This window comes from Bos indicus, chromosome 29, assembly GCF_029378745.1.
Source record: "Bos indicus isolate NIAB-ARS_2022 breed Sahiwal x Tharparkar chromosome 29, NIAB-ARS_B.indTharparkar_mat_pri_1.0, whole genome shotgun sequence".
Classification (NCBI taxonomy): domain Eukaryota; kingdom Metazoa; phylum Chordata; class Mammalia; order Artiodactyla; family Bovidae; genus Bos; species Bos indicus.
Genome location: NC_091788.1, coordinates 43,882,941 through 43,906,933, shown reverse-complemented (window position 1 = coordinate 43,906,933; position 23,993 = coordinate 43,882,941).

Below are 23,993 nucleotides of genomic sequence, written 5' to 3'. Positions count from 1 at the left end.
TGTCTGACCCCAAAGCCGGAGCCTCTTGCCACCCAATTCACAACCACCCCCTCACCCTTCATCAAGCAGCCCTGAAAAAACCAGCAGACCATTACTTCACAGAGGGAAAACTGAAGCCCAGAGACAGGGACGTTATTAGACATAAATACTGGGCTTTAGGGCGAGTTTTGAGGTGGAGCCACCGCAAACATTTGGAGCTACAAGGAGAGAGAACTCCAGCTACAGGTCTCGGGGGAGGGTCCCCTCCAAAACGGCTTGGTCGACCTAGGGGCCTCCATCTAGGTTCCCACAGGTAAGCCCAGCCTCCTCCTTCTAGAAGACTTACCTGAGCTCAGGAGTTAACCTACAGCGTAACTCCAAGCCCGCCGAGTGTGTTTATATAGCCCCAGAGCTGCCCCGCCCTAGAAGCCCTCCACCAATCAGGCCCCTCCCTGGGAAAGGGTGTAGCTTTTCGTCATCACCACTCACCTCCACTTAGAGTTAACCCAGTCAGTCTCCACCACGCACCTCCCAGCTGCGGCTCTCCTGGGTAAAAGTTTCTCTCAAGTTTCATCACCTACAAGAGGGGTGAGGGCAGGCCAGCGGGACCCCAGGGCCAGGAAGGCAGCAGGAGTCCCTCTCCGCTCTTACAAATGCAGCGCCAAGGTGCAGGACCTAGAATGCTACCGACCTGGGTTGTGGCGCGTGGCTGATGAGTAAATTATAAATATTCGGTGACTGTGCCTTGCTGGGGAAGGGTCGCTGGTTGTGTCTGTGTTTATTTCAGATACAGAAATCCCCAAACCTGGGAACCAGAGAGGAGATTGTCTTGGAGTGAGAATTCCCTGGGGCCACATCCCCATTCCAAGGTCCTTTAGGGATATGAGAGCCCCGCCAGAGGCTCCAAAGTGGAGGAGGAAGGCTTTGCCCAGGACCACCTAGTTCAACCCCTCCACACCGCGCCCCTCCGCGTCCCAACAAGCAGACCTTAAGCCTTTCCATCTTCACTGACTCAGTTACTCTTTACTCTTTAGTTTTATAGGACAGTCAGCACCTACATGTGACAGGTGACTTCTCCCCCCACCTTTTTTCCCATAATAAAGTACACATAACTTAATTTGAACAGTATGTACTGTCTTAACACCCTTTAAGTTCACATTTTTAAGTACTCATGAAACAATAGCTCCCCATTTCAAAATTTTCAACTGAGGACTTGGGGGATAAGAAGGAAGAGGATATTAAACTCGAAGTCATCGAACAGGAAAGCAGTGAGATTCACTTTAGAGTGAAAATGATGACACATCTCAAGAAACTCAAAGAATCATAATGGGTTCCCAGGAATTCAGTCAGGTTTCTCTTTGAAGATCAGAGAATTGCTGATGATCACACTCCAAAAGAACTGGGAGGGGCTTCACTGGTGTCTCTGGTGAAGAATCCACCTGCCAGTGCAGGGGACACTGGTTTGATCCCTGATCTGGGCAGATCCCACCTGCTGCACAGCAACTAAGCCCAGGCACCAGGACAATTGAGCCTGTGCTCTAGAGCCCTCAAGACACAACTGAGCCCAGGCGCTGCAACTGCTGAAGCCTGTTCACTCTAGAGCCCGTCCTCTGTTCCTGACAAGAATAGCCACTGCAATGAGAAGCCCTCGAACCACAACTTGAGAGTAACCCCCGCTCTCCACAACTAGAGGAAAGCCCTCGCAGCAGCGAAGACCCCGCACAGCCAAAAAGAAAATAAGTAAATTAATTTTTTTTAAAAAAGAACTAGGAATGGAAGAAGATGTGATCTTGTAAAAAATAGTCCTTTTAGTAAAATACAAACTTGTATATTAACTAATACATGTGGAATCTAGAAAAATGCTATAGATGATCTTATTTGCGAAACAGAAATAGAGACACAGATGTAGAGAACAAATGTATGGACATTGAGAGGGGAAGGGGGGGATGGGGTGAACTGGAAGACTGGAATGATATACAAACACCACTGACACTCTGTATAAAAGAGATAACTAATGAGAACCTACTGCGCAGCTCAGGGAGCTCTACTCAGTGCTCTGATGACCTAAATGGAAAAGAAATCCAAAAAAGAGGGTATATATGTATGCATGGGCTTCCCAGGTGGCTCAGTGGTAAAGAATCTGCCTGCCAAAGCAGGAGATGTAGGAGACACAGGTTCGATCCCTGGGTCACAAAGATCCCCTGGAGGAGGAAATAGCAACTCACTCCAGTATTCTTGCCTGGAAAATTCCATGGACAGAGGAACCTGGTGGGCTACAGTCCATGGAGTCTCAAAGAGACACGACTGAGCTACTGAGCACGTGTGCATACGTATATGTATAGCTGATTCACTTTGCCATAGAATAGAGGAGGAGATGGTTAGTTAGCATCATTGGCTCAGTGGACATGAATCTGATCAAACTCTGGGAGATAGTGAAGGACAGGGAAGCCTGGTGTGCTGCAGTCCATGGGGTCACAAAGAATCGGACATGACTCAGCGACTGAACAGTAATGGCAATAGAAACTAACACAACATTGTAAAGCAGCTACGTTGCTGTTTAGTTGCTAAGTCGTGTCTGGCTCTTTTGCGACCCCATGGACTGTAGCCTGCCCGGCATCTCTGTCTGTGGGATTTCCCAAGGCAAGAACACTGGAGTGGATTGCCATTTCCTTCTCCAGAGGGTCTTCCCTGCCCAGGGATCAAACCCATGTCTTCTTCATTGGCAGGCAGATTCTTTACCGCTGAGCCACCAAGGAAGCCAGAGCAACTATACTTCAATAAAAAGTTTTAAAAACAAGTAAAACACACACTTTTAAACTATAGAACACATTTGATCACTGCCTGTAATCATCTCGCTTCCTTATTTACTTACTTCTCATGCATTTTCCCTACCAGGTCACTGCCTTCAGAACAGGCACCTTGTCAGCCTTATCAGCTCCCAGACCCTCTGTGCTGACTCAGAGCCTGCTGTTGCTCACATTTGGATGAATGAATGGCTTACAAGGCCCTTGTGAATCTCTCCAAGAGCACCCCAACCCTACCCTCCATCACCATCCTCCAGCTACAGCAGCTTCTTTCAGTTCTCCTGTTAACTCTTTCCTCCCCCACTCCACTCCCTGTTGCCCCAGGACCCTCATACATGTTGCCCCCTCCCTAAAGGACAATGTGTCCTTCCTTCTGGGAGGACGCTGCTTCCTACTCCGTGTATGCTTACCCATGTGGTTTGGTTCAGTCAGTGGAATCTGAGCAGAGATCGTTCATGCCACATCTCAGTAGAAGCTTGAAGAGCTCCAAGGTGGCTCAGCCTTTCCTCTTCTCCATCTGCCCTGGGTCAAGGGTACCTCCGGGTGGTGGTAGCCTCTCTAGCCTGGGGTCTAGAATAAAGACAACATAGGGACTTCCCTGGTGGTCCAGTGGTTAAGATGCGGTGCTGCCACTGTAGGGGTCTCAGGTTCGATCCCTGGTCAGGGAACTCAGACCCCACGTGCTGCGTGGCATGCCAGAAAACACACACACACACACACACATTCAAGCTAAACAGTGAAGGACGTGTAATATGAATAGGAAATAAACTTTTTGAAAATGCTAAAGGAAATTCTCTAGGCAGGAAACACAAGAGAAGAAAAAGACCTACAGAAAATAAACCCAAAACAGTTAAGAAAATGGTACTAGGATCATACATATCAATAAGTACTTTAAATGTAAATGGATTAAATGCACCAACCAAAAGGCAGACTGTCTGGGCAGTTGAAAATGTGCGTGTATGCACTTCCATTTACCACAGCACTCTGCTTGACCCCCCAAGTTGTATGTAATATTTTATTGTTAGGTTAATCATGTTCCCAATATGGCTTGAAACTGTAATTATCTTTTATTTTTTTGTCTGGCTACTGATTGTGAAAACTTATAAACACCTTTTACTATTATGATTATGTAACTATTACTCACTTAATACCATTATATCATGATTGGTCAACAGAAAAATAACAAAAGGTGTCTTATAATAACCTGTAATGGAAAATAATCTGAAAAAATAATATGTATGCATATGTATAACTGAATCACCTTGCTGTGCACCTGAAACATTGTAAGTCAACTGTACTTCAGTAAAATGTATGTATTAGAAAAAAAATGAAAAAGAGTATATGTATAACTAAATCACTTTGCTGTACAGTGAAACATTGTAAATCAACTCTAATTCAATTTCTTTTTAAAAGGAGACTCCTTACGGAAACTCAAACTAAAAATCTTAATTTATCTACTTAAAAAAAACTTGTAATATACAGTGGAACTACACATAACTTTGTTCTGCATTTTCCAAGTCTCCTGTAAATGTGTTATCAAGCTTTCATAATTTAAAGAAAAAAGAAAGAGAAAAAAGGAGACTCTTGTTAAACATTTCCTCTAATTCCTCTTTTAAAAAAAAGAAAAGAAAAACTTCTGTTTTGAAAGCTGCTGAGATTTTGGATATCATTGATATCAAATAATTATTGACATTATTGGGTTGGATTTCCATTTCCTGCCCTAACAAATTACCACAAACTCAGTGGCTTAAAATAATGTGAATCTATCATCTTCCAGTTCTGGAGGCCAGAAGTCCAAATGGGTCTCAGTCTGCTAAAGTCAAGGTGTGGGTAAGGTTTAATTCCTTCGGGTGGCCAGCCTCATTCTTTGGCATCTGGCTTCTGGCTTCCTTCCTCCTCTTCAAAGACAGTTGCATAGCTTCTACTAACTCTGATCCCTCTTCCACATTTTTTTTTTTTTCCTCTTCCACTATTAAGGACCCTGTGATTACACTGGGTCCATGTGAATAATCCAGGATAATCTCCCCATCTCAAGATCCTTAATCACATCTATGAAGTCCTTTTTGCCATGTCAGATAATATGTTCATGGGTTCCAAGAATTGGGATGGGTACATATCTGGGAGGTCATTATTCTGCCTACCACATTTATCACAGCACAATTTCTACTGAGCTAACTAATACACTGTTTATAAAATAATTGTGCTACAAGCTAGAGGCATACGTCCGTTTATTGCTTTTTGCTTTATTACGCTTCATAGATACTGCTTTTTTTTTTTTTTTTTTTACAATTTGAAGGTTTATGATAACTGTCAAAAAGAATACTCAATAAACAATCTATAGTAGGAATAGAAAAGAGGTGTTTTTGTTTGTTTCTTGGTTCTTTTGTTTTTTGGCTGCACTGCACAGCTTGTGGGACCTTTGTTGCAGGATTTTAATTGCCCCTGGTAGGGGAAGTGTGGAGTTCTAACCACTGGATAATCAGGGAATTGCCTAGAAAAGAGTTTTATTTGAAGCCAGCTGAAGACTGTGGCCTGGAAGCCAGCTTTCCAGATTACTCTGAGGAACTGCTCCAGAGGACCAGGCTTTTCAGCACAGTTTTATAACTTGTCAGAACAAAGAACATTAAACAAATCAGAAATACATTCCTTCAAGGTTTTGAAAAATGGACCACAGAGAACGCAAATCAAAACCGTAACGAGACATCACCTCACACCAGTCAAAACAGCTATCATCAAAAAATCTGCAAACAAATGCTGGAGAGGGTATGGAGAGAAGGGAGCCCTCCTACACTGTTGGTGGGAATGTAAATTGGTATAGCCTTTATGGAGAACAGTATGGAGATTTCTTAAAAAACTGAAACTAGAGCTACCAACAGCAACCCGCTCCAGTATCCTTGCCTGGAGAATCCCATGGGCAGAGAAGCCTGATGGGCTATACAGTCCATGGGGTCACAAAGAGTCGGACATGACTGAGCGACTAACACTGACAGAGCTACCATATGATCCAGCAATCCCACTCCTGGGCATATACCTGGAGAAAAACATGGTCCAAAAGGATATATGCACCCCAGTGTTCACTGCAGCACTGTTTGCAGTAGCCAAGACATGGAAGCAACCTAAATGCTCATCAGCAGAGGAATGGATAAAGATGTCATACACAGATACAATGGAAGGTTGAAAGTGAAAGTCGCTCAGTCATGTCCGACTCTTTGCGACCCCATGGTCTATACAACCCATGGAATTCTCCAGGCCAGAATACTGGAGTGGGTAGCCTTTCCCTCCTCCAGGGGATCTTTCCAACCCAGGGACCGAACTCAGGTCTCTCGAATTGCAGCCAGATTCTTGGGAAGTAATGGAATGTTACTCAGACATTAAAAAGAATGAAATAACGCTATTTGCATAAACATGGATGGACCCAAAGATTGTCATACTGAGTGAAGTAAGTCAGTGAAAGAAAAATACCATATGGCATTGCTTATATGTAGCATCTAAAAAGAAATGAACTTATTTACAAAATGAAAATAAGCGCACAGACTTAGAGAATCAAATTATGGTTACCAGGGGGGAAGGGTCAGGGGGAGGAATAGTTAGAGAATTTGAGATTGACATGTACACACTGCTGTATTTAAAATAGATAACCAACAAGGACCTACTGTGCAGCACAGTGAACTCTGCTCAATATTATGTAGCAACTTAAATGGGAAAAGAATCTGAAATAGATGCATGGATATGCATAACTGAATCAGCCTGCTGTATACGAGGAACTATCACAACATTGGTAATCAACTATGCTCCAACATAAAACAGAAAGTTAAGCAAACAAGAAAACAGACCAGCAAATACAGCAAGTACAGTGAGTCAGTATGGATTTGGCACCTGGGAGGTGGTCTTACACAAAAGAGGACCAGCATTGGTGTCCCAGGAGGCATTTAATCTTCACTTTTAACGTGGACATTCTTTACTTCTGTCATCACATTTCTTTATTTAATAATTAAAGCAGCTAACCCATGTATAATCCAGAATGACTTTCCCACAGCTCAATATGTAAACATTTCTTTCATCACAACCATATGTTGAGCTAATCTATTGGCATCATTTTTCCAACAGCATTTGCTCACTTTGTGTTTTTGTGTCACATTTTGGCAATTCTTCCAAAATTCCTAACTTTTTCATTTTTATTATATTTATTATGGTGATGCTACTCTTGCAAAAAGATCATGACCCTTCATTAATTTTATTTCTTTATTTTTGGCTGTGCTGGGTCTTCGCTGCTGTGTGGGCTTTCTCTAGTTGCGGAGAGTGGGGCTACTTTTTGCTGTAGCGTGTGGGCTTCTCATTGCGCTGGCTTCTCTTGTCGTGGAGCACGGGCTCTAGGTGCAAGGGCTTCAGTAGCTATGGCATGTGGACTCCATAGTTTTGATTCCCAAGCATTATAGCACAGGCTCATGGGTTGTGGACACAGCTTTAGTTGCTCCACAGCACATAGGATCTTCCTGGACCAGGGATTGAACCTGTGTCTCCTGCAGTGGCAGGTGAATTCTTTACCACTGAGCCACTAGGGAAGCCTTGATCATGACTCTTCATGATCCATCATCATGAAGGCTCAGATGATGGTTACCATTTTTAAGCAACAAAATATTTTTAAATTAAGGTATGTACATGGTTTTGTTTTGACATAAAGCTATTGCACACTTAATAGACTATAATAGAGTATAAACAACTTTTATATGCACTGGAAAACCAAAAAATTTGTGACCTTGCTTTATTGCAATATTATTTTATTGTAGTAGTCTGAAAGTGAATGCACAATAACTCTGAGATATACCTGTATTTATAAAAGATACACACAAAAAAGGATAGTTCTAAAAGAAGTGTGTAACACATTCAGAAGTAGAAGTGAACCCACTAGGTGGCGTTTCAGAGGGCTCTGAGGAGCTCTGATACTTAATGTCTCAGTGCAGAAAGAATTTAGTGAGAGACTTCCCTCATGGCTCAGATGGTAAGGCATTTGTCCCCAATGTGGGAGACCTGGGTTTGATCCCTGGCTCGGGAAGATTCCCTGGAGAAGGAAATGGCAATCCACTCCAGTATTCTTGCCTAGAAAATCCCATGGACGAAAGAGCCTGGTGCAAGCTACTGCCCATGGGGCTGCAAAGAGTCGGACATGACTGAGTGACTTCATTTTCACTAAAGTGTTCTTGCCTGGAGAATCCCAGGGATGGGGGAGCCTGGTGGGCTGCCGTCTCTGGGGTCACACAGAGTCGGACACGACTGAAGTGACTTAGCAGTAGCAGCAGAGTGATAGATGAGAAGTGATTTATTACAATAGGACGCTTGTGAGGCTTACGAGGGGGCAGGTGAGCATCGCACTGCACTGCCCTGAGGATTTCAGTTCAGTTCAATTGCTCCGTCGTGTCCAGCTCTTTGCGACCTCATGGACTGCAGCATGCCAGGCTTCTCTGCCCTTGACCAACTCCCAAAGCTCACTCAAACTCATGTCCATCGAGTCGGTGATACCATCCAACCATCTCATCGTCTGTGGTCCCTTTCTCCCCTGCCTTCAATCTTTTCCAGCATCAGCGTCTTTTCAAATGAGTCAGTTCTTCCCATCAGGTGGCCAAAGTATTGGAGTTTCACCTTCAGCTTCAGCATCAATCCTTCCAATGAATATTCAGGACTGATCTCCTTTAGAATGGACTGGTTGGATCTCTTTGCAGTCAAAGGGACTCTCAAGAATCTTTTCCAACGCCACAGTTCAAAACCATCAATTCTTTGGCACAGCTTTATTTACTCACATCCATACATGATGGCCGGAAAAACCATAGCTTTGGCTAGACGGACCTTTGTTGGCAAAGTAATGTCTCTGCTTTTTAATATGCTGTCTTGGTTGGTCATAGCTTTTCTTCCAAGGAGCAAGCTTCTTTTAATTTCATGGCTGCAGTCACCATCTGCAGTGATTTTGGAGCCCAAGAAAATAAAATCTGTCACTGTTTCCATTGTTTCCCTATCTATTTGTCATGAAGTGATGAGACTGGATGCCATGATCTTTGTTTTTTGAATGTTGAGTTTTAAGCCAACTTTTTCACTCTCCTCTTTCACTTTCATCAAAAGGTTCTTTAGTTCTTCTTTGCTTTCTGCCGTAAGGGTGGTGTCATCTGCATATCTGAGGTTATTGATATTTCTTCTGACAATCCTGATTCCAGTACTTAGTGGGTTACATTTTTATAATCGAAGGAAAAGTGGGGAGAGAACAAGATCATCTTCTTCCTCATTCTTGAATAGACATCATGCTTCCATTATCAGCTCCTCCTCCAGGTTGGGCAGGGGAGTTTTTTTTTGTCTTTACATGGTCAAGCCAAGATTGTCATGGTGCAATGGAAAAAATATTTTAGGTCTCAGTACAATAAGGGGCCTTCACTTTTAAGTGTATCCTTTCCACAAATTATCATGTGAGTAGACAGCATGTCCTAGGGATCATTAACTTATCATTAACTTATTGGGCAGAATGTGGGTCTCATGACACCATTGTTCTATTGTTTGGGGCATGTCTCATTCTTCTGTTGCATGTTTTTGTTCCTTAGCGAGCTTACTTGATTTTGTAGTTAAGTAAACCTGTTTTCTTGAATGATGATTAACTCACCATGATCTCTCAAAGCCCCTTAACATTTCCTATCTATTTACAATCCCTTGGAACAACAGACTGGTTCCAAATAGGAAAAGGAATACGTTAAGGCTGTATATTGTCACCCTGCTTATTTAAGTTATATGCAGAGTACATCATGAGAAATGCTGGGCTGGAAGAAGCACAAGCTGGAATCAAGATTTCCAGGAGAAATATCAATAACCTCAGATATGCAGATGACACCACCCTTATGGCAGAAAGTGAAGAAGAACTAAAGAGCCTCTTGATGAAAGTGAAAGAGGAGAGTGAAAAAGTTGGCTTAAAGCTCAACATTCAGAAAATGAAGATCATGGCATCTGGTCCCATCACTTCATGGCAAATAGATGGGGAAACAGTGGAAACAGTGTCAGACTTTATTTTTCTGGGCTCCAAAATCACTGCAGATGGTGACTGCAGCCATGAAATTAAAAAACGCTTACTCCTTGGAAGGAAAGTTATGACCAACCTAGATAGCATATTGAAAAGCAGAGACATTACTTTGCCAACAAAGGTCTATCTAGTCAAGGCTATGGTTTTTCCTGTGGTCATGTATGGATGTGAGAGTTGGACTGTGAAGAAGGCTGAGCGCCGAAGAATTGATGCTTTTGAAGTGTGGTGTTGGAGAAGACTCTTGAGAGTCCCTTGGACTGCAAGGAGATCCAACCAGTCCATCCTAAAGGAGATCAGTCCTGGGTGTTCATTGGAAGGACTGATGCTGAAGCTGAAACTCCGATACTTTGGCCACCTCATGCGAAGAGTTGACTCATTGGAAAAGACTCTGATGCTGGGAGGGACTGGGGGCAGGAGGAGAAGGGGACGACAGAGGATGAGATGGCTGGATGGCATCACTGACTCGATGGATGTGAGTCTGAGTGAACCCTGGGAGTTGGTGATGGACAGGGAGGCCTAGTGTGCTGCGATTCATGGGGTTGCAAAGAGTCGGATACGACTTAGCGACTGAACTGAACTGAACTGAATGGGATTTGTGAGCTAACTATTTGATTATCCTACTTCATCTCTATCAGAAAGTGGGAAAAAAAATATTAGGCGAATGTTTACTAAAGGCTGGAATAACTATATTAGAAAAAAAATCAGAAAAAAATTAAATTTCAGGTTAAAGAGGTTGCTTACTTAGTGATTTTTTAAATACACAGCAATTTAAAATTTATCATTAAAAATAAGATTGGGAAAGAGACACGTGTACCCCAATGTTCATCGCAGCACTGTTTATAATAGCCAGGACATGGAAGCAACCTAGATGCCCATCAGCAGATGAATGGATAAGAAAACTGTGGTACATATACACAATGGAGTATTACTCAGCCATTAAAAAGAATACATTTGAATCAGTTCTAATGAGATGGATGAAACTGGAACCTATTATACAGAGTGAAGTAAGCCAGAAAGAAAAACACCAATACAGTATACTAACACATATATATGGAATTTAGAAAGATGGTAACAATAACCCTGTGTACGAGACAGCAAAAGAGACACTGATATATAGATCAGTCTTATGGACTCTGTGGGAGAGGGAGAGGGTGGGGAGATTTGGGAGAATGGCATTGAAACATGTATAATATCATGTATGAAATGAGTCGCCAGTCCAGGTTTGATGCACGATACTGGATGCTTGGGGCTGGTGCACTGGGACGACCCAGAGGGAGGGTATGGGGAGGGAGGAGGGAGGAGGGTTCAGGATGGGGAACACAGGTATACCTGTGGTGGATTCATTTCGATATTTGGCAAAACTAATACAATATTGTAAAGTTTAAAAATAAAATAAAATAAAAAAGATCAACAGGATATATATGTATATATATGGTTCTATTCTATATATTTGTTGTTCAGTCACCAAGTCGTGTGCGACTCTTTGCAACCCCATGGACTGCAGCATGTCAGGCTTCCCTCTCCATCACCAACTCCTGGAGCTTGCTCAGATTCATGTTCATTGAGTCAGTGATGCCATCCAACCAACTCATCCTCTGTTGCCCTCTTCTCTTTCTGCCTTCAATCTTTCCCAGCAACAGGGTCTTTTCCAGTGAGTCAGCCCTTCCCATCAGGTAGCCAAAACTGGAGCTTCAGCTTCAAAAACAGTCCTTCCAATTAATATTCAGGGTTGATTTCCTTTAGAATTGACTGGTTTCATCTCTGTGAAGTCCAAGGGACTGTCAAGAGTCTTCTCCAACAGCACAGTTCAAAAGCATCAATTCTTCAGTGCTTGTGGTTCTATTCTATAGAATAGAATATATGTATATATATAGGACCACAAGGAAAAGCAGATTATATCACAATCTTATTTGTAGACTCCATGACACATGCAGGCAAAAAAAATTAGCTAGGATATAAAAGATATGAAGAATATGGTTAACAAATTTGACCTAGTGAAGCATCGCATAACAGCATATAAAGAACATTTCCCAATAAATTCATCAAATTCTAGACCATCAGGCAACTCAACTAGTTTCAAAAAAGTAAAATCATACAGTTTGTATTCTTTTTACTGCAATATAATTAAGTTAAACAGTGCCAACAAACAGAAAAATGGAGAATTCCATGCATTTGAAATTAAGAAACATTTTATGAAATAGCTGGATCACAGGGGAAAAAAACCCCCACAAGTGATATTAGAAAATAGAGTATAAATTTGTGTTGTTTTAGATTACAATCATAATGAAATATCATGTATCAAAGGTGGAGGATCCAGCTAAAAATTCTTAGAGAAAAAATTATGACCTCAAGTGCATATATTTGAAAATAAGAAAGGGTACAAATAAATGAGCTGAACTCCGCCTTTAAAAGTTACACGGTGGGACTTCCAGGTGGTCCAGTGAGATTCCAGAGCAGGGAATAGGTTTGATCCCTTGTCCGGGAACTAGATCCCACTTGCTGCAACTAAGAGTTTACACGCCCCAAGTAAAGATCCCAAAGGCTGCAGGGAAGGTCAAAAGATGCCCCTGGCACAACTAAGACCCAGTGGAGCCAAATAAATAAATACATGTTAAAAAAAAAAAACTTACAAAGAAAAAGCAGAGGGACTTCTGGGTAATCAAGGACCACAGTGGCTGCCTGTGTCCCCATCTCCCAGTGCCTCCTTCCCAAGCAAGTCAAAACAACAAGCATGGGAAATAAAACTCTGCTGTAGCCTCAGCATAACTTGAAAGCAGAGAATGTCCACACTTCAGAATGAAAGTGAACGTGTCAGTTACTCAGTCATGTCTGACTCTTTGCGACCCTATGACCTGTAGCCCTCCAGGCCCCTCGGTCCATGGGATTCTCCAGGCATGAATGGAGTGGGTTGCCATGCGCTTCTCCAGGGGAATCTTCCCGACCCAGGGATCAAACTCGGGTCTCCTGCATTGCAGGCAGGTTCTCCACTATCTGAGTCACCAGGGGAACTACTTTTCAGATGAACTGTAAACAGAATGAAAGCGCACCAGAGTTGTGCTGGTCTCTTGAGCTCCGGCCCCGCTCCACCTTCTCAAGTGGCTTTGTGCCCAGAAAAACAGGGAAGAGAGAAAAGGACAGCTGGCAACATGGTCCAATTCGTCAATCTAGAACCTTCAACAGGAAGAGGATGGTTTTTTTTGCAGGCTGTAAATAACAGGAAAATGTCCTGGGACATCAGAATGCAGACTACAGGGAAGGGACTTCAAGCATATGGCATGTGATTAAACACATAGGTTCTGGGAAACGGGAAAGAAAGGAGGGCAGCAAATGGTTGAAGAGTCTTTGGGCAATTGAGTGATGAAGGAGGGGAAAAGCAAAAATTTAGCGTCTTACAAGACAAAAGAGAAACAAAGCTAAACAGAAAATCGGAGGACATAAACCCCTTCCCCCAACTAAACAAATTAAAATCCACTAAAGTGTCTGGACTTTGGTATGTTGACATGAGAGTGTTCAATAGAGCTAGGAATCTTGCAAAACACCCCAATAGCACACACACACACAAAATGAACAAGGAAAAGGTTAACAGATTCATTCATTTGGAACTATTATTTAAAAACCAAAAAATTACCAGAACATAAAATCCAACACACATCAATAGAGGAAACTTTCCCCTGAAAAAAAAACCCATAAATCCAAAGAAATAAAATATCCACAAAAAATTAATCATATTAATCACAAAAAATTTTTAGTAAGTTGAATAAAATGAAAATGTCATAAACAATATTCTCTGAATACAGTGTAACAAAATGAGAAGTCATTAACAAAGACAAAACCAAAATTAATTAGGTGAAAAACTGGAATACAAAATTCTAAAAAATAATAAGACTCTATGAGATACATTTAAAGCAATGATTAGAGAGAATTCCCTGGTGGTCCAGTGGATAGGACTTTGAGCTTCTACTTCAGGGAGCATGGGTTCTATCCCTGGTCAGAGAACTAAGATATCACACACCATGCAGAGCTGCCAGAAAAAAAATTCAAAATAAAAGTACAGCAATGATTAGATGAACGTTCATAATACAGGACACTTTTATGATTTAAAGTAAAAGAAAGAGAAGAAATGAATTTAATTACCAATTCTAAGAAAACTAGGGGAAAAAACCAACAAGAAAGTAAACCAAAAGAAAGCACAAAGAGGGAATAATAAAGAGAAAAACAGAGATTAGTGCAGTAGAGGACAGAAATTAGACTTGTGTTTTTGAAAAAATTAGCAAACAGACAAACCACTAGTTAATTTGTTCAAGAAAAAGGGGAGAGGGAATTCCCTGGTGGTCCAGTGTGTTAAGGACTCAGGACTTTCACTGCTGTGGCCCCGGTTCAATCCCTGGTTCAGGGAACTAAAATCCCACATACTGTACGGTGAGACCAGAATTAAAGAAGTTTAAAAAAAAAAAAAGAAAAAGGGGAGAAAACATATATATAGCAAATAAGTGACAAGAGGAAAACAACCATTGGAATAAGAAAATTTTTTAAATCTTAAGATTGATTTTCAGAATGGCAGAGGGAGGAGCACAGTTGAAATCCCCCCAGGTAAAACAACTATCTAACTAGAAAGAAATTGTTGACCTAATTATTTAGTCTGGAGATTGTCCTAAAGGCATATCCAGCAAATTCAGAAGCATTCATTTAAGGGAATATTGCTCAAAACAGTGAGAGTCGCAACAAGGATACACTATTTAGCACAGGGAATCGCACCCATTATCTTATAGTAATCTCTAATATATAATCTGCAAAAACACTATCTCTGTGCTGTACACCTGAAACTAACCCAGTACTGTAAATCCACCATGTGCTTAGTTGTTCAGTCATGTCCGACTCTTTGTGTCCCCTTGGAGAAGCCCCCAGGCTCCTCTGCCCCTGGAATTTTCCAGGCAAAAATACTGGAGTAGGGTGCCATTTCCTACTCCAGAGGATCTTCCCAACCCAGGGATCGAATCCACAGCTCTTGCATCTCCTGCACTGGCAGGCAGAATCTTTACCACTGCGCCACCTGGGAAGTCCAACTCAACTATACTTCAATTCAAAAACAAAAGCAAACACATACAAATGGTGAGAGCCTATGACTTTTGAGCTACCACCCACTGCTTTCTCCTTCCTCCTCTTCTCCTTTCTGTCTTCCAGGAGTTTAACTCCACGCAGGGGCAGCCAAGAAAATGAAGGGGCGCCCTCTCCCACTCTCGTCCCCATATCCCAGTGTAGAGAGAAGCTCTCACCTTTCTCACTTGAGAAAGGCAGATGGTCCATGTTTCTCATCCTCTCGTTATTGAAGCTCTGCTCCAGGCAGGTGCAGCAGAAGAGAACTGGGCGTCTCTTCCCCGACACAACCCACACTTGCAGGCAAGAAGCTCTACAGTCTGGGCATGACAGGCGTAAAATACTGGATCTTCATGGCTCTCCTAAAGCAGAGAGTCCACGCCAGAAGGAAAAGTCAGGAAGATCAGGAGCCGCTATCTCTCACTCCCACCAGCTTCTAGAGCAGGGGTGTCACTCATGGATAATGGGCTACTTTCCCTACTCCTAGTTTCTAAAGTGTGGGGCAGAGGTTCTGCCCAGGTGGAAAGGCAGGCCATAAAGAACTTCATAGCATTGCCTGAGACACTTAGCTCATCTGGAACAATGCCTACTAGCATTATCAAACAAAATGAGATCTTTGATATTTTTGTGGAGAGCAATTAAGAAGGTACTCCTTGATACTAGTAGCGATAGGTAAAATGGCAATTTACAATGACATTTACAAGACGATCAGGGAAAGAGGCAGCCAGGAAGGGCCCTCCTTGGGTCCCAGTCTACCCTGGGGCTTGGGAAGGCTGTGCATAAATATCAGGCTTCACCCACTCAAGAGCCCAAAATAGATCCACATAAATATAGTGGGCCTTTCTTGACACAGGATCAAAGGCAATACTGTGGAGAAAAGATAGTCTTTACAATAGATGATATTGGAACAACTGGACATCCGCATGGAAAAAAAAAATCTAGACATAGACCTTATACCCTTTACAACAATTAACTGAAAATGGATCATAGACCTTAATGTAAAATAGAAAACAATAAACCTCCTAGAAGTTAACATTACAGAAAACCTTGGGTTTGGCCATAACTTTTCCCCCTAGTTTTACTGAGATACAAATGACACATAACACTGTATTAGTTTAAGTAAGGCCATGATTTTTCAAATACCACACCAAAGGTATGATCTGTGAAAAAAACAATTGATAAAGGAATTCATTAACATGAAAAACTTTTGCTCTGCAAAAGACAATGTCAAGAGAATTCGACATGGAGACAACATTTGTAAAAGAGACATATCTGTTAAAGGACTGTTATTCAAAATATACCAAGAACTCTTAAAACTCCAAAATAGGAGAGAATTCCCTGGCAGTCTAGTGGTTAGGATTCTGTGCTTTCACTGCTGAGGGCCTGGGTTTCATCCCTGGTAGGAGAACCAAGATCTTGCAAGTCACACACCTTGGCCGAAAAAAGACAAAAACAAAAGCATAATGATAAGAAAACAAAATCCAATTTTAAAATGGGCCAAAACCCTTAACAGACATTTCACAAAAGAAAATATACAGATGGTAAATATTCATATAAAAAGATGTTCCATATCATGTGCTATTAGAGAAATGCAAATTAAAGCAACAATGAGATACGCTACATCCTTATTAGAATAGCCAAAATCCACAATGCTAACAACACTAAATGTTGGTGAGGATGTGAAGCAGTAGGATTTCTTAGTCTTTTCTGGTAGGAATGAAAAACAGGACAGCCACTTTGGAAGAGAGTTTGACAGTTTCTTACAAAACTGAATATATTCTTACTTACAATCCAGCCACCGTCCTCCTTAGTATTTACCAAGGGAGTTGAAAATTTATGTCCACCCAAAAACCTGCACACAAATGTTTCTATCAGTTTCATTCATAATTGCCAAAAACAAAAGCAACCAAGATGTCCTTTAATAGGTGAATGGATACACAAAGTTGTGGTATATCCATAAGATAGAATATTATTCAGTGATAAAAAGAAATGAACAAATGATATAAATAAGGCTGAACACTGAAGAATTAATGCTTTTGAACTGTGGTGTTGGAGAAGACTCTTGAAAGTCTCTTGGACTGCAAGGAGATCTAACCAGTCCATCATAAAGGAAATCAGTCCTGAATATTCATTGGAAGGACTGAGGCCGAAGCTGAAGCTCCAATCCTCTGACCATCTGATGAGAAGAGCCAACTCATTAAAAAAGACCCTGATGCTGGGAAAGATTGAAGACAGGAGGAGAAGGAGAAGACAGAGGATGAGATAGTTGGATGGCATCACCGACTCAATGAACATGAATTAAACAAGCTCTGGGAGATGGTGAAGGACAGGGAAGCCTGGTGTGCTGCAGTCCACAGGGTCACAAAGAGTCAGACATGACTGAGCGACTGAACAACAACAAAAAGAAATGAGCTATTGTGATGGCTAATTTTTTAAATTGAACTTTGGTTGATTTACAATATTGTGTTAGTTTCAGGTATGCTGCTGCTGCTGCTAAGTCACTTCAGTCGTGTCTGACTCTGTGCGACCCCATAGACGGCAGCCCACCAGGCTCCCCCATCCCTGGGATTCTCCAGGTAAGAACACTGGAGTGGGTTGCCATTTCCTTCTCCAATGCATGAAAGTGAAAAGTGAAAGTGAAGCTGCTCAGTTGTGTCTGACTCACAGCGCCCCCAGGGACTGCAGCCTACCAGGCTCCTCCATCCATGGGATTTTCCAGGCAAGAGTACTGGAGTGGGGTGCCATTGCTTTCTCCAGTTTAAGGTATACAGCAAAGTTAAGATTCAGAAATTTATGTGTATATGCAAGAGACTCAAAATAATCAAAACAGTCTTGAGAAAAAATAAGAGAGTGCACTTGAAACGAACACAACACTGTAATTCAGCTCTACTCCAATAAAAATTTAAAAAAAAGAAAAAAGGCAGAGAGAGAACAAAGCTGCATGATTCATTCTTCATGGACTCAAAACTTACTGCAAAGCTACAATAATCTGGACTGTGTGGTATTGCCATTGTATCCGAAAGTGGGGTCCAGCTGCTTGCCGTTCAAAAGCCAAAAAAGAGGCAAGGTTGGTGGAAAGGAAAGTTGACTTTATTTTGGATTCCAGCAACCGGGGTTGGGAAGGGCTACCACCTGTCCAAAGGTTGACTCTCCCCCACTGACAATATAGACAGAGGGGGCTACATGCAGAAACAGCAGACAACTCTGACAGGCATCTTGAAACTGATCATCAGTGGTATGATCAGTATCGTCTTGATTGTTTTAAGTACAGTTAATCTTTCATTCCATGGTGGATTTCTTCCCATTTCTTAGAGGCCAATTCTTGAAATTGTGACAGATTGTGTCATGGCTCACCCCACTCCAGTACTCTTGCCTGGAAAATCCCATGGACGGAGGAGCCTGGTAGGCTGCAGTCCATGGGGTCGCTGAAAGTCAGACACGACTGAGTGACTTCACTTTCACTTTTCACTTTCATGCATTGGAGAAGGAAATGGCAACCCACTCCAGTGTTCTTGCCTGGAGAATCCCAGGGACGGGGGAGCCTGGTGGGCTGCTGTCTATGGGGTCACACAGAGTCAGACACGACTGAAGTGACTTAGCATAGCATAGCATAGCATGTCATGGCTACAATCTGGTCATCATGTAATTAACTTCTTCCACCGGGTGAGGGTTTCAGTATCTAAAAGACAGCTCACAGGACATGGCTCCTAATATTATCCATAGCCCTTGAGAAGGAACTATAGGTCCTTGACTAGACTTAATGACTAAACAATTACTTAGTCTTGTTGGACTGTTTTCCTTTGTTTCTGATTTTCTCGCTTCTCTGATTAAACTTATTCTTTGGCTAAGACAAAAGGTATGCTGAGGACATGGGGGCAAGGATAATAGGGTCCTGCTCCATCTCACCATTAAGAGAGACAAATAGATCAACATAATAGAACTGGGCATCCAAAAATAACCCCCTACGTTTGTGGTCAACTGATTTTCTGTAACAGTGCCAAGATCTTTCAATAAGGGAAGAACAGTCTTTTCAGTAAATGGGTGTTGGGATAACTGGATAACTACATGCAAAGGAATGAAGCTGGACACCTGCCTCACCCCAGATGAATAATAAAATCAAAATAAATCATAGACCTAAAGTCTAAGAACTAAAACATAGTATTCCCAGAAGAAAACATGGGCACAAATCTTCATGATCTTGGCTTAGGGTTTCTTAGATACGACACCAAAAGCACAATAAAGAAAAAATAAGCTACATAAAAATTAAAAACTTTATGCTGTGAAATATACTACCAAGAAAGTAAAAAGACAACTACAAAATAGAAAATATTTGCAAACCAGATATCTGAGGGAACTTGTACCTATAATATTTAAAGGACTCTGACAAGTGTAGCCCTTGTTTTTTCATTTTAATTATGCATTTATTTATTTACTGGCCCTGCTGCATCTCCACTGCTGTGCAGGCTTTCTCTAGCTGCAGAGAGTTGGGTCTACTCTGTAGTTGTGGTGTGCAGGCTTCTCACTGCGGTGGTTTCTTGTGTTTCGGAGTTCAGGCTCTAGGGCGTGCAGCCCACGTACTTTTGGCATGTGGTCTCAGTAGAGGCAGCTCCCCCGCTCTAGCACACAGATTCGATAGTTGTGGCTCACGGGCTTAGTGACCCTGCTGCACATGGGATCTTCTGGGACCAGAGACTGAACCCGTGTCTCCTGCATTAGCAGGCAGGTTCTTTACCACTGAGCCACCAGAGAAGTCAAATAGTCCTATTTTTCAAATGGGCAAAAGAATAGACATTTCTCCAAAGAAGATACACAAACAGCCAAAAGCACATGAGAAGACGCTCAGAATCACTAGTCATTAAGGAAGTGCAACAAGAAAAAGAAAAACCACAACAGACACTACTTCACACCCACTAGGATGGCTAACAAAGACACGAAATGCCGGGTGTTGACAAGGGTGTGAAGAAATCGGAGCCTTCATACATTGCTGGTGGGAATGTAAAATGGTCAGCTGCTTCAGAAAATAGTTTGGCGGTTCTTCAAAAAGTTAATTATAGACTTACTGTATAATCCAGTCATTCCGCTCCCAGGTGTATACCCAAGGGAACTGAAGATATGTGTTCACACGAAACCTTGTATGTGATATTCACAGCAGCGTAATTTCCAAGAGCCAAAAGGCAGAAAGAACCCACATGATGAGTGGATTAAACAAAATGTGATATGACCATGCAAGGGAATATTATCCAGTCATAAAAAGACATGAAGCACTGGGAATTCCTTGGAGGTCCAGTGGTTAGGACTGCATGCTTTCACGGTTGAGAGCTAGGGTTCAATCCCTGGGTGGGGAATCATGATCCTGCAAGCCTTGAGGTATGGTGGTCAAAAAAAAAAAAAGAAAAATGAAGTACTGATGCATGCTACAACATGGATGAGTTGGACAATATTCTTTTAAATGAAAGAAGACAGTCTTTAATTTAAATGAAAGGCGCTATATTGTATGATTTGATTTATGTGATATGTCCAGAATAGGCAAAACTGTGGAGACAAAACAGATTAGTGGTTGCCTGGGGCTGGTGGAACAGCCAATAGGGAGTGACTGCTGAGAGATACTGAGTTTCTTTTTGGCATCATGAAAATGTCCTGAAATTGGATTGTGGTGATAATTGCACAACTTTGAATATACTAAGAACCAATTGTACACTTTGTAGGAGTAAATTATATGCCATATGAATGCTACCTCAATAAAGACTTTTTTTTAACTTATGCAAAATAGTCAAATTTATAAAGACAGAAAGTAGAATGGTGGTTTCCAGGGGCTGAGGAGAGGGGGAAATGGGTACAGAGTTTGTTTGGCAAGAGGAAAAAAGTTTTATGGATGGATGGTGGTGAGGGTTGCACAATGTGAACCTACCTAATGCACTGAATTGTTGTTGTTAAGTCGGTAAGTCATGTTTGACTCTTTGTGATCCCATGGACTGTAGCACACCAGGATCCTCTGTCCTCCACTATCTCCAGGAGTTTGCTCAAATTCCATTGAGTTGGTGAAACTATCTAACCATCTCATCCTCTGTTGCCCCCTTCTCCTTTTGGCCCTGAATCATACCTTTTAAAAAATGGTAAAAATGGTAACTTTTATGTATATATGCTCAGATGCTCAGTCCTGTCTGATTCTTTGTGACCCCACGAACTGTAGCTCACCAGACTCCTCTGTCCATGGGATTTTCCAAGCAAGAATACTGGAGAGAGTTGCCATTTCCTTCTCCAGGGAACTTTTATGCATATATTACCATAATTTTTAAAATAAATAAACTTTTTAAAGAATTTTGAAATTATGAGGTTACTTTGCAGACTTTAATAAAAGTAAATTTGGAAAGCCTGGGATAAAGTAATAATGTCCTAGGGAAACAGAGATTAGCAAAATGTATCTCATTATAATGAAAAAAATCTTAGCTAGACCAATATCCATAGAAGAAATAAGGAAAGTTTTAAAGAACTACCTCAGAAAAAAGCACTGGGTCCAGATGGTTTCATAGAAGTTTCTCACATCTTTTAAAGAACAGAGTCCCAATGTTCTAGAAATCATTTCAGAACATTCTTTACGTCTTTTCTTTTCTTTTCAGTTTTAAAAAGTTTACTGTATTGATGTATGCTTGAGTTACAACTTATTTCTTTTACGAAGCAGGTAAACATTGACATCTACACCTAGAAGGGAGAATAATAAAAGAACTATGGACTCAAATCACTCATGAATATTGAAACACAAATACTAAGTAAAATATCACCAGATGTAATCCAGGGCTACAGTAAGGAAACAACGCACCACGACCGAGTGGAATTTATTCCAGAAGCCCACGATGGATTTAATGATAAGAAATCCACTGATGTCACAGGCCACATTAATAGATTTAAGGGAAAAAATTATATGATTATCTGGATAGATGTTAGAAAAACTTACCAAAGTCAACATCCTTTCTTTTCTTTTTTTTTTTTAACATCCTTTCTTTTTAAAAACATTAAAGAAAATAGGAATTAACAGATATTTTATATACTAATATATAGTATATATGTATATATCTTAATATATGTATATGAACTTATACAAATATGTATATAATAACCAATGTGTAATATAATGTTACTTTGTATAATTGATATATAATATAGAATGTTAATATTATATATAATATGTGACATATATTTCTTAGTTTTATATATATCTTAGTCCTAATGCCAATATCTTACTAAAATCAGAAACACTAGAGAATATCAGAAAAGAAAAACAAGAAAATGTGGGATTTCCCTGGGGGTCCAGATGTTGGGACTCTGCATTTCCACTGCAGGGGCCACAGGTTCTATCCCTGGTTGAGGAACTAGAATTCCATATGCCATGTGCATGCAAAAAAAAAAATTAGGTCTTTGATGGTATCAACGAACTTAATAATCTGAGGCATTCTCCACCTGCCTGAACTTCTTGTTATACGAAATAATAAATGTCCTCTGTTTTAAAACCTTTGGAAGAAAAGATTTTTACTAGCAGTTGAAATTATCCCATATAATATTTGATTACCATGAAACATTCAGCAATAGAAACATATTATCATATAATTATGTAATATACATTATAGTTGTATAATATATATAGATGCATATTATCATATAATTATATAATATGTATTATAGTTATATAAAGTATAATATATTTTGTATAATATATACATTATATATATATTATGTATTATATATAATACACACATGTATATTATGTATATATTATACATTATATATATTATATATTATATATATATGTCTATATTATGTTTATATATTATGTATATATTATACATAATATATATTATACTTTATGTAACTATAATGTATATTATATAATTATATGATAATATGTTCCTATGTATGTATACACATTATGTATATATAATGTATATAATATATAAAATAGAAAATAAAAGCTCCCCACAGCTTCTTTATATAAACAAAGAAGCAAAGGCAAGCTAGGAGAAAATTTTTCAGTGTAAGTCCTCAATATAGAGAGAACTATTACAAACTGAGGGACAAATGATCAAACCCATACTTTGAAAACCCATATTTGAAAAAAAAATATGAAAAGTCACAAGAAAAAAAGATGCCAAAATCTTCTTCAAATGTAGTTTAAAAATTGTGGACTAACTTAAAATTAAATAAATGCAAATTAAATCAGCTCTGAAATACCATTCCTTTCCTATAAGATTGGCAAAATTAAAGAATATGAGAACACATTCTGATGATGAGACTGGAGAAATATACCTTCTTACATGTTGCTAATGGAAACGCAAACTGGCACAATAGTTCTGCAGGGAAATTTAACAGTGTCTACCAAAGCTGCATATGTACTTGTCTTTTGACCCAGCACTGCCACTTTGAGAAATTCACCCTGAAAATACACCTCCAAGAATAGGAAAATATATATGCGCAAGATTATTTATTGAAACATTGATCACAATTGCAAATAATTGAAACAATCTTTACGTACTATACTATACACAGAAGATAGGTGAAAACATTTGATACATTCAGACAATGGAGTACTATGCAACTGTAAAAAAGGATAAGAAAGGTCTCTATGAATTCCTAGGAAGTAATTTCTAAAAGCATAGAGAATGCTATTCTTTATGTAAAAAAGAAAAAGATTATAAGAAAATACACCTATGTCTGTTCTTTTGTGAAAAAATAAATACAAGAAAGATCAACCAGAACTAATGATGTTTGTTTGTTGCCCACATGGAATAAGCGGGAATGGAGTGGAACTGGCATAAAAGGAACGAAAGAGGAGTGACCTTTCTCTGAGTGCAGTTTGTTTGCACAATTCTGACTCTTAGACCCATGTTAGTGCTTTACCTCCTCCACAAAACATCAAATAAAATTAGCAAGAAGGTTTGGGAGAACCCACAACAGGAAACTAAACCATAAGAAATGAAGCCAACTGTATTAAAATGAGTAACAACCATTCTGAAGGAAATAACGAGGTAAAAATCTCATCTAAGTAACTGGAAAACAATATTTTGACTACCTCA